Source organism: Oncorhynchus nerka, unplaced genomic scaffold (genome assembly GCF_034236695.1).
Source record: "Oncorhynchus nerka isolate Pitt River unplaced genomic scaffold, Oner_Uvic_2.0 unplaced_scaffold_1478, whole genome shotgun sequence".
Classification (NCBI taxonomy): Eukaryota; Metazoa; Chordata; class Actinopteri; order Salmoniformes; family Salmonidae; genus Oncorhynchus; species Oncorhynchus nerka.
In genome coordinates this window covers 82,813-95,505 of record NW_027039838.1, presented here as the reverse complement: position 1 = coordinate 95,505, position 12,693 = coordinate 82,813, and the positions used below count along the sequence as shown (strand labels likewise).

The following is a 12,693-nucleotide window of genomic DNA, read 5'->3' as shown; positions in this document are numbered from 1 at the left end:
TAGAAGAAACACAGGTTTATTCCCCCAGAGAAATACAGAATTTGACATATAGCACCAACCGTGTTAACGTGAAAACCCCAAGACTAGAAGAATGGGCAAAAGTTTTCAATGACTGTTTTGCTTTAAGGACAGATGGGGGACAGATTGTCTGGATGTGGGTACAGCTTTTAATTTGCCCTGTTCAACCCATGATAAAGTCATATTTTGGTAGCCCTCATCCCATCAGAGTTGCCCATCCCTGAAGTAGAGAAACGTCAGTGATTCCCATTGACACACACATGTTTTATTTATTGAACCTTTATTTTACTGGGCAAGTCAGAACAGCATGCAGAGTGTTTCTGGTGTTTCTGTTCAGATGACTATAAGAGGTTGACTGTCTGACCTGACTATAGCAGCTGACTGTTACATCATCACCCCAGAGACTACAAGAATAAGCTTGTCTGACCTGACTAAAGCAGCTGACTTTGAAATCACCCCAAATTCTATCTGAAGGTTCCTCTCCTTTTTTCCCCCATTCTTTGAATTTGACATTTAGCACCAACCGTGAGTTAACGTGAAAACTTCAACTAGAAGTCCCTTGGCCCCTCTTTGGAAAAGTTTTCAATGACAGAATGACAACTAAGACTGTAAGACAGATTGTTAGACAGATTGTCTTGTATTGCCTTGTCCTGAGCTTTTAATTTGCCCTGTTCAACTATGTTATATAAGATCGATAAGCTGACTGTCTGACCTGACTATAGCAGCTGACTGTTACATCATCACCCCAGAGACTATAGAGAGATAAGCTGACTGTCTGACCTGACTATAGCAGCTGACTGTTACATCATCACCCCAGAGACTATAGAGAGATAAGCTGACTGTCTGACCTGACTATAGCAGCTGACTGTTACATCATCACCCCAGAGACTATAGAGAGATAAGCTGACTGTTACATCATCACCCCAGAGACTATAGAGAGATAAGCTGACTGTCTGACCTGACTATAGCAGCTGACTGTTACATCATCACCCCAGAGACTATAGAGAGATAAGCTGACTGTCTGACCTGACTATAGCAGCTGACTGTTACATCATCACCCCAGAGACTATAGAGAGATAAGCTGACTGTCTGACCTGACTATAGCAGCTGACTGTTACATCATCACCCCAGAGACTATAGAGAGATAACTGCTGACTGTCTGACCTGACTCATCACCCCAGAGCAGCTGACTGTTACATCATCACCCCAGAGACTATAGAGAGATAAGCTGACTGTCTGACCTGACTATAGCAGCTGACTGTTACATCATCACCCCAGAGACTATAGAGAGATAAGCTGACTGTCTGACCTGACTATAGCAGCTGACTGTTACATCATCACCCCAGAGACTATAGAGAGATAAGCTGACTGTCTGACCTGACTATAGCAGCTGACTGTTACATCATCACCCCAGAGACTATAGAGAGATAAGCTGACTGTCTGACCTGACTATAGCAGCTGACTGTTACATCATCACCCCAGAGACTATAGAGAGATAAGCTGACTGTCTGACCTGACTATAGCAGCTGACTGTTACATCATCACCCCAGAGACTATAGAGAGATAAGCTGACTGTCTGACCTGACTATAGCAGCTGACTGTTACATCATCACCCCAGAGACTATAGAGAGATAAGCTGACTGTCTGACCTGACTATAGCAGCTGACTGTTACATCATCACCCCAGAGACTATAGAGAGATAAGCTGACTGTCTGACCTGACTATAGAGACTAGCTGACTGTTACATCATCATCACCCCAGAGACTCACCCCAGAGACTATAGAGAGATAAGCTGACTGTCTGACCTGACTATAGCAGCTGACTGTTACAGTATCACCTCAGAGACTATAGAGAGATAAGCTGACTGTCTGACCTGACTATAGCAGCTGACTGTTACATCATCACCCCAGAGACTATAGAGAGATAAGCTGACTGTTACATCATCACCCCAGAGACTATAGAGAGATAAGCTGACTGTCTGACCTGACTATAGCAGCTGACTGTTACATCATCACCCCAGAGACTATAGAGAGATAAGCTGACTGTCTGACCTGACTATAGCAGCTGACTGTTACAGTATCACCTCAGAGACTATAGAGAGATAAGCTGACTGTCTGACCTGACTATAGCAGCTGACTGTTACATCATCACCCCAGTGACTATAGAGAGATAAGCTGACTGTTACATCATCACCCCAGAGACTATAGAGAGATAAGCTGACTGTCTGACCTGACTATAGCAGCTGACTGTTACATCATCACCCCAGAGACTATAGAGAGATAAGCTGACTGTCTGACCTGACTATAGCAGCTGACTGTTACATCATCACCCCAGAGACTATAGAGAGATAAGCTGACTGTCTGACCTGACTATAGCAGCTGACTGTCTGACTGTCTGACTATAGCAGCTGACTGTTACATCATCACCCCAGAGACTATAGAGAGATAAGCTGACTGTCTGACCTGACTATAGCAGCTGACTGTTACATCATCACCCCAGAGACTATAGAGAGATAAGCTGACTGTCTGACCTGACTATAGCAGCTGACTGTTACAGTATCACCCCAGAGACTATAGAGAGATAAGCTGACTGTCTGACCTGACTATAGCAGCTGACTGTTACATCATCACCCCAGAGACTATAGAGAGATAAGCTGACTGTCTGACCTGACTATAGCAGCTGACTGTTACATCATCACCCCAGAGACTATAGAGAGATAAGCTGACTGTTACATCATCACCCCAGAGACTATAGAGAGATAAGCTGACCATTACATCATCACCCCAGAGACTATAGAGAGATAAGCTGACTGTCTGACCTGACTATAGCAGCTGACTGTTACATCATCACCCCAGAGACTATAGAGAGATAAGCTGACTGTTACATCATCACCCCAGAGACTATAGAGAGATAAGCTGACTGTTACATCATCACCCCAGAGACTATAGAGAGATAAGCTGACTGTCTGACCTGACTATAGCAGCTGACTGTTACATCATCACCCCAGAGACTATAGAGAGATAAGCTGACTGTTACATCATCACCCCAGAGACTATAGAGAGATAAGCTGACTGTTACAGTATCACCCCAGAGACTATAGAGAGATAAGCTGACTGTCTGACCTGACTATAGCAGCTGACTGTTACATCATCACCCCAGAGACTATAGAGAGATAAGCTGACTGTCTGACCTGACTATAGCAGCTGACTGTTACATCATCACCCCAGAGACTATAGAGAGCTGACTAAGCAGCTGACTGTTACATCATCACCCCAGAGACTATAGAGAGATAAGCTGACTGTTGACATCATCACTATAGACCCAGAGACTATAGAGAGATAAGCTGACTGTCTGACCTGACTATAGCAGCTGACTGTTACAGCTCATCACCCCAGAGACTATAGAGAGATGACTGTCTGACCTGACTATAGCAGCTGACTGTTACATCATCACCCCAGAGACTATAGAGAGATAAGCTGACTGTCTGACCTGACTATAGCAGCTGACTGTTACATCATCACCCCAGAGACTATAGAGAGATAAGCTGACTGTCTGACACTGAGACTATAGCAGCTGACTGTTACATCATCACCCCAGAGACTATAGAGAGCTGACTGTTACATCATCACCCCAGAGACTATAGAGAGATAAGCTGACTGTCTGACCTGACTATAGCAGCTGACTGTTACATCATCACCCCAGAGACTATAGAGAGATAAGCTGACTGTCTGACCTGACTATAGCAGCTGACTGTTACATCATCACCCCAGAGACTATAGAGAGATAAGCTGACTGTTACATCATCACCCCAGAGACTATAGAGAGATAAGCTGACCTGACCTGAGACTTACATCATCACCCCAGAGACTATAGAGAGATAAGCTGACTGTCTGACCTGACTATAGCAGCTGACTGTTACATCATCACCCCAGAGACTATAGAGAGATAAGCTGACTGTTACATCATCACCCCAGAGACTATAGAGAGATAAGCTGACTGTTACATCATCACCCCAGAGACTATAGAGAGATAAGCTGACTGTCTGACCTGACTATAGCAGCTGACTGTTACATCATCACCCCAGAGACTATAGAGAGATAAGCTGACTGTCTGACCTGACTATAGCAGATAAGCTGACTGTTACATCATCACCCCAGAGACTATAGAGAGATAAGCTGACTGTCTGACCTGACTATAGCAGCTGACTGTTACATCATCACCCCAGAGACTATAGAGAGATAAGCTGACTGTCATCATCACCCCAGAGACTATAGAGAGATAAGCTGACTGTTACATCATCACCCCAGAGACTATAGAGAGATAAGCTGACTGTCTGACCTGACTATAGCAGCTGACTGTTACATCATCACCCCAGAGACTATAGAGAGATAAGCTGACTGTTGACCTGACTATAGCAGCTGACTGTTATCATCACCCCAGAGACTATAGAGAGATAAGCTGACTGTCTGACCTGACTATAGCAGCTGACTGTTACATCATCACCCCAGAGACTATAGAGAGATAAGCTGACTGTCTGACCTGACTATAGCAGCTGACTGTTACATCATCACCCCAGAGACTATAGAGAGATAAGCTGACTGTCTGACCTGACTATAGCAGCTGACTGTTACATCATCACCCCAGAGACTATAGAGAGATAAGCTGACTGTCTGACCTGACTATAGCAGCTGACTGTTACAGTATCACCCCAGAGACTATAGAGAGATAAGCTGACTGTTGACCTGACTATAGCAGCTGACTGTTACATCTGGCATCATCACCCACAGAGACTATAGAGAGATAAGCTGACTGTTACATCATCACCCCAGAGACTATAGAGAGATAAGCTGGCTGTCTGACCTGACTATAGCAGCTGACTGACTGTTACAGTATCACCCCAGAGACTATAGAGAGATAAGCTGACTGTCTGACCTGACTATAGCAGCTGACTGTTACATCATCACCCCAGAGACTATAGAGAGATAAGCTGACTGTCTGACCTGACTATAGCAGCTGACTGTTACATCATCACCCCAGAGACTATAGAGAGATAAGATGACTGTTACATCATCACCCCAGAGACTATAGAGAGATAAGCTGACTGTTACATCATCACCCCAGAGACTATAGAGAGATAAGCTGACTGTCTGACAGAGACTATAGAGATAAGCTGACTGTTACATCATCACCCCAGAGACTATAGAGAGATAAGCTGACTGTCTGACCTGACTATAGCAGCTGACTGTTACATCATCACCCCAGAGACTATAGAGAGATAAGACTGACTGTTACATCATCACCCCAGAGACTATAGAGAGCTGGCTGTCTGACCTGACTAAGCAGCTGACTGTTACATCATCACCCCAGAGACTATAGAGAGATAAGCTGACTGTCTGACCTGACTATAGCAGCTGACTGTTACATCATCACCCCAGAGACTATAGAGAGATAAGCTGACTGTTACATCATCACCCCAGAGACTATAGAGAGAGATAATCACCCCAGAGACTATAGAGAGATAAGCTGTGTACATCATCACCCCAGAGACTATAGAGAGATAAGCTGACTGACCTGACTATCATCTGACCCATCATCACCCCAGAGACTATAGAGAGATAAGCTGACTGTTACATCATCACCCCTAGAGACATCACCCCAGAGACACCCCAGAGACTAGAGAGAGATAAGCTGACTGTTGACATCAGCTCACCCACCCCAGAGACTATAGAGAGATAAGCTGACTGTCTGACCTGACTATAGCAGCTGACTGTTACATCATCACCCCAGAGACTATAGAGATAAGATAAGCTGACTGTTACATCATCACCCCAGAGACTATAGAGAGATAAGCTGACTGTTACATCATCACCCCAGAGACTAGAGAGAGATAAGCTGACTGTTACATCATCACCCCAGAGACTATAGAGAGATACGCTGGCTGTCTGACCTGACTATAGCAGCTGACTGTTACATCATCACCCCAGAGACTATAGAGAGATAAGCTGACTGTTACATCATCACCCCAGAGACATCACCCCAGAGACTAGAGAGATAAGCTGACTGTTACATCATCACCCCAGAGACTATAGAGAGATAAGCTGACTGTCTGACCTGACTATAGCAGCTGACTGTTACATCATCACCCCAGAGACTATAGAGAGATAAGCTGACTGTTACATCATCACCCCAGAGACTATAGAGAGATAAGCTGACTGTCTGACTATAGCAGCTGACTGTTACATCATCACCCCAGAGACTATAGAGAGATAAGCTGACTGTTACATCATCACCCCAGAGACTATAGAGATAAGCTGACCGTTACATCATCACCCAAGATACTATAGAGAGATAAGCTGACTGTTATATCATCACCCCATAGACTATAGAGAGATAAGCTGACTGTTACATCATCACCCCAGAGACTATAGAGCAATAAGCTGACTGTTACATCATCACCCCAGAGACTATAGAGAGATAAGCTGACTGTTACATCATGACTGTTACATCATCACCCCAGAGACTATAGAGAGATAAGCTGACTGTTACATCATCACCCCAGAGACTATAGAGAGATAAGCTGACTGTTACATCATCACCCCAGAGACTATAGAGAGATAAGATGACTGTTACATCATCACCCCAGAGACTATAGAGAGATAAGCTGACTGTTACATCATCACCCCAGACACTATACAGAGATAAGATGACTGTTACATCATCACCCCAGACACTATACAGAGATAAGATGACTGTTACATCATCACCCCAGAGACTAGAGAGATAAGATGACTGTTACATCATCACCCCAGAGACTATAGAGAGATAAGATGACTGTTACATCATCACCCCAGACACTATACAGAGATAAGATGACTGTTACATCATCACCCCAGAGACTATAGAGAGATAAGATGACTGTTACACTATAAGCTGGCATCACAATGTATTCCTTTTCTCCAAAAGGATCTGAAGACGTCCAGGGGCCTTCATGAGGAAATGATGAAAGCAGCCAGCAGCAATGCCAAGCAGGTAACCTGTCAACCATTTATTACATATTTTACCTTCCCCTTACGAAGGTGAACTTTGAACCATGTTCTTCAGAAGTCGAGGGGTGTTCAGGTAGAAATTGTTCATGAAGAGTTTGTAAATTGTAAACAGACCCATGTGTTTTTATTGGTTGTATTGCAGGTCATCGACTGGGTTACGGAGCGGGCCTCTAAGTGACGAGGGAACGATCACTAGTGGTTTTAGACTGGTTTTATCGTCACGGCAAACTGCAACCATCAGTGGAATGTAGTTTCACCACAGGAAACATGAGTACAGTCTGTCAGGGTGTGAACGTGTGATTAGCATGTTTGTTTGTGTCTTAAGAACCTCAGTGACTGTCAGTTGCCAGGCAGCCATTCATTGTAATTACATTGTTTGTTTATGTCTTAAGAACCTCAGTGACTGTCAGTTGCCAGGCAGCCATTCATTGTAATTACATTGTTTGTTTGTGTCTTAAGAACCTCAGTGACTGTCAGTTGCCAGGCAGCCATTCATTGTAATTACATTGTTTGTTTATGTCTTAAGAACCTCAGTGACTGTCAGTTCATTGTAATTACATTGTTTGTTTATGTCTTAGAACCTCAGTGACCATTCATTGTAATTACATTGTTTGTTTATGTCTTAAGAACCTCAGTGACTGTCAGTTGCCAGGCAGCCATTCATTGTAATTACATTGTTTGTTTGTGTCTTAAGAACCTCAGTGACTGTCAGTTGCCAGGCAGCCATTCATTGTAATTACATTGTTTGTTTGTGTCTTAAGAACCTCAGTGACTGTCAGTTGCCAGGCAGCCATTCATTGTAATTCCATTGTTTGTTTTAATGAGTTCTCTCTTATGTTGTTTTAATAGGAAATTCCACAAACTGGGAGGTTTGTCTTTTAGATGTGTTTACATGGCTTATTTAACATGAGTGTATGTCTCTGTTTGTTGTAAAGCTGTTACATGGTAGAATTGTAGATATCACTATTTCTTTTAGTTCTGCCATCAATTTGATGAAATATAATAAAATGTGTTTTGTGATCTTTGTGCGTACCACTATGACTGTTCTGTGCAGTACAACACTGTCAGTTTCTAGTGACGTAATGTTAGTGTATCTCGGTTCACAGTAGGAACAAATGCAAAGCCAACAGAGAATGTCACTTTCTCTCACACATATGAACAAAACAATGCTTTCTCTATACCCCCCTCAGTCCTCACTACTCTATACCCCCCTCAGTCCTCACTACTCTATACCCCCCTCAGTCCTCACTACTCTATACCCCCCCAGTCCTCACTATTCTATATCCCCCTCAGTCCTCACTACTCTATACCCCCTCAGTCCTCACTAGTCTACCCCCTCAGTCCTCACTACTCTATACCCCCAGTCCTCACTATTCTATATCCCCCTCAGTCCTCACTACTCTATACCCCCTCAGTCCTCACTACTCTATACCCCCTCAGTCCTCACTAGTCTACCCCCTCAGTCCTCACTACTCTACCCCCCCTCAGTCCTCACTATTCTATACCTCCCTCAGTCCTCACTACTCTATACCCCCTCAGTCCTCACTATTCTATACCCCCTCAGTCCTCACTACTCTCTACCCCCTCAGTCCTCACTACTCTATACCCCCTCAGTCCTCAATATACTATACCCCCTCAGTCCTCACTACTTCTATACCCCCTCAGTCCTCACTATCTATACCCCCTCGGTCCTCACTATTCTATACCCCCTCAGTCCTCAATATACTATACCCCCTCAGTCCTCACTACTCTATACCCCTCCAGTCCTCAGTATTCTATACTCCCCCTCAGTCCTCACTAGTCTACCCCCTCAGTCCTCACTAGTCTACCCCCTCAGTCCTCACTAGTCTACCCCCTCAATCCTCACTAGTCTATACCCCCTCAGTCCTCATTACTCTTTACCCCCTTCAGTCCTCACTACTCTATACCCCCTCAGTCCTCACTACTCTATACCCCCTTCAGTCCTCACTACTCTATACCCCCTTCAGTGCTCACTACTCTATACCCCCTCGGTCCTCACTACTCTATACCCCCTTCAGTCCTCACTACTCTATTTCACCCCCTTAGTCCTCACTACTCTATACCCCCATAGTCCTCACTACTCTATACCACCCCCTAGTCCTCTCTACTCTAAACCACCCCTTAGTCCTCACTACTCTGTACCACCCCCTTAGTCCTCACTACTCTATACCACCCCCGTAGTCCTCACTACTCTATACCACCAGTCCTCACTAGTCCTCATCCTCACTCTATACCCCCTCAGTCCTCATTACTCTATACCCCCTCAGTCCTCACTTACTCTATACCCCCTCAGTCCTCATTACTCTATACCCCCTCAGTCCTCACTAGTCTATACCACCTCCCGTAGTCCTCACTACTCTATACCCCCTCAGTCCTCACTAGTCTATACCCCCTCAGTCCTCATTACTCTTTACCCCCTCAGTCCTCACTACTCTATACCCCCTCAGTCCTCACTAGTCTATACCCCCCTTAGTCCTCACTACCTATACCCCCATCAGTCCTCATTACTCTTTACCCCCCCTCAGTCCTCACTACTCTATACCACCCCCTTAGTCCTCATTACTCTTTACCCCCTCAGTCCTCACTACTCTATACCACCCCCTCAGTCCTCACTACTCTATACCCCCTCAGTCCTCACTACTCTATACCACCCCCTTAGTCCTCACTACTCTATACTACCCCCATAGTCCTCACTACTCTATACCACCCCCTTAGTCCTCACTACTCTATACCACCCCCCCCATAGTCCTCACTACTCTATACCACCCCCTCAGTCCTCACTACTCTATACCCCCTCAGTCCTCACTACTCTATACCACCCCCTTAGTCCTCACTACTATATACCACCCTCAGTCCTCACTACTCTCTACCACCCCCCAGTCCTCACTACTCTCTACCACCCCCCCTCAGTCCTCACTACTCTATACCACCCACCCTTAGTCCTCACTACTATATACCATCCTCGGTCCTCAGTACTCTATACCCCCCTAAGTCCTCTCCCCTGGCCAAGAGCATGAAAGGGGTGATGGGAATGAACTGGGGGTCGAGCCTCTCTGGTTAGCAACCTTGGGACCTGATACATTCTGGGGGGGCTTTGTTTTCTCCTCTGGCCTGGGTGCCAGTCTGTTCCTGCTCTACTGCCAAACAACAGACAGGCATCCAGGCTAACAATGCTCCCCTATAGGGGCTCCACACACCCCATTGTGTTTGGTCTCATGATTCATCCCACCACAGGCCACCCAATTAGACTAAGGTAAGGGTTGGACTTAAACAACTATTTTGGGATAACTACCAAGCATTCTATTTTTAATGTTATAAATATAGCATCTTCAATATTTAGCTTGGTTAGGTCCTTATTGTAAAAGAGAACCTGTTCTCAATGACTTAAGGCAAAAAAAACTATACGTAAATATTAGTACAGAATTACTGAGTTAGGTCGAGGTCTGTCCTCATTAGTGATATTCAAAATCTGCTCCTTCTGTTAAATCGTACTTAACAGAATCGGGACCAACCACCCTGAGTCATGATAGAGGAGAGTTGGAGTTATTAAATTAATTAGTGGAGGTGAAATCAGATCAGTGATTTGGACTCATGTAATAAAACAAGCAAGGAGAGTGAGCTTGTCCTAACCTTAACCCTTAAACTTAACATAGCATTTTAACAAATTCAGGACATAAAACAAGTCCTGACTTTTCTAAATTGTTCTTGTTTTCCTATCTTATCGGGACATTGTGGTGACTTGTCAGGACAGTGTGGTCCTGATAAGGTAGGAAAAAATGTACACACCCATTTTGTTCTTCTATCCTCGTGGGGACCTACAATTGATTTCCATTCAAAATCCTACTTCCCCCTAATTCTAAATCTAACCTTAATTCTAAACCTAACCATAATTCTAAATCTAACCCTAATTCTAAACCTAAGCCTAATTCTAAACCTAACCATAATTCTAAGCCTAATTCTAAACCTAAGCCTCATTCTAAACCTAAGCCTCATCCTAAACCTAACCCTAATTCTAAACCTGAGACTAATTCTAAACCTAACCCTAATTCTAAACCTACCCCCTAAATTTAGAATAGCCTTTGTCCTCATGCGGATGTGGGAAATGTCCTCATGGGGGACAATTTTCCTTGTTTTACTATCCTTGCTCTGGCCCCCCAATGGTGGAACAAACTCCCTCACGACGCCAGGACAGCGGAGTCAATCACCACCTTCCGGAGACACCTGAAACCCCACCTCTTTAAGGAATACCTAGGATAGGATGAAGTAATCCCTCTCACCCCCCTTAAAAGATTTAGATGCACTACTGTTCCACTGGATGTCATAAGGTGAATGCACCAATTTGTAAGTCGCTCTGGATAAGAGCGTCTGCTAAATGACTTAAATGTAAATGTAAATGTTGTGCTTCTTTGGTGAATTCTCTGCTGAGCTATTCTATTCTAGTCTCTTATATTATAGTCATATATTATAGTCTATTCTATTCTAGTCTCTTATATTATAGTCTATTCTATTATAGTCTATTCTACTCTATTATATTATAATATAGTCTTCTAGTCTATTCTTATCATATTATAGTCATTATATTAGGCTTCTAGTCTATTATATTATAGTCATATTATAATATAGTCTTCTAGTCTATTCTACTTTATTATATTATAGTCATATTATAATATAGTCTTATAGTCTATTCTACTCTATTATAGTCATTATATTATAGTCTTCTAGTCTATTCTACTCTATTATATTATAGTCATATTATGTTATAGTCTTCTGGTCTATTCTATTCTATTATAGTCTTCTAGTCTATTATATTATAGTCTTCTATTCTACTCTATTATATTATAGTCTTCTAGTCTATTATATTATAGTCATATTATAATATAGTCTTATAGTCTATTCTACTCTATTATAGTCATATTATATTATAGTCTTCTAGTCTATTCTACTCTATTATATTATAGTCATATTATATTATAGTCTTCTATTCTACTCTATTATATTATAGTCTTCTAGTCTATTATATTATAGTCATTATAATATAGTCTTCTATTCTACTCTTTAAGTTTATTATTTTATAGTCATTATAATATAGTATTCTATTCTACTCTATTATATTTTAGTATATTCTATTCTACTCTATTATATTACAGTCTTATATTTTATTTTAGTCTTCATTTGTCTATTCTACTTTATTATATTATAGTCTATTCTATGTATTATATTTTAGTTCTACTCTATTATATTTTAGTCTATTCTACTCTATTATATTCTAGTCTATTATATTTTAGCCTATTATGTTCTAGTCTATTCTTGTCTATTCTACTCTATTATATTCTAGTCTATTTTACTCTATTCTACTCTATTATATTCTAGTCTATTATATTTTAGCCTATTATGTTCTAGTCTATTCTTGTCTATTCTACTCTATTATAGTCTTCTATTTTAGTCTACTCTATTGTATGGATTGGGCCATCCCAAGTTGAAGTATTTTGAAGTGTTTTGACATTTTAATTGTCATATTGCATTCATTCGATGCACCCCATTCCTCCACAAGTCAAGACATTGTTTGGACAGAGACTTGAACACATTTCAGAGTGCATGTTTTGTGGGA

At 42.5% G+C, this 12,693-nt stretch overlaps 1 long non-coding RNA gene across 1 annotated transcript; it reads left to right on the top strand.

The window, feature by feature from the left end:
• Nucleotides 1-475: 475 nt before the first annotated feature.
• LOC135568575 (uncharacterized) lies at nucleotides 476-7,604 on the top strand. Its single transcript, XR_010462691.1, has 3 exons — nucleotides 476-492; nucleotides 6,982-7,047; nucleotides 7,207-7,604. It is a non-coding gene; the product is annotated as an uncharacterized LOC135568575 (long non-coding RNA).
• The last annotated feature ends 5,089 nt before the right edge of the window (nucleotides 7,605-12,693 follow it).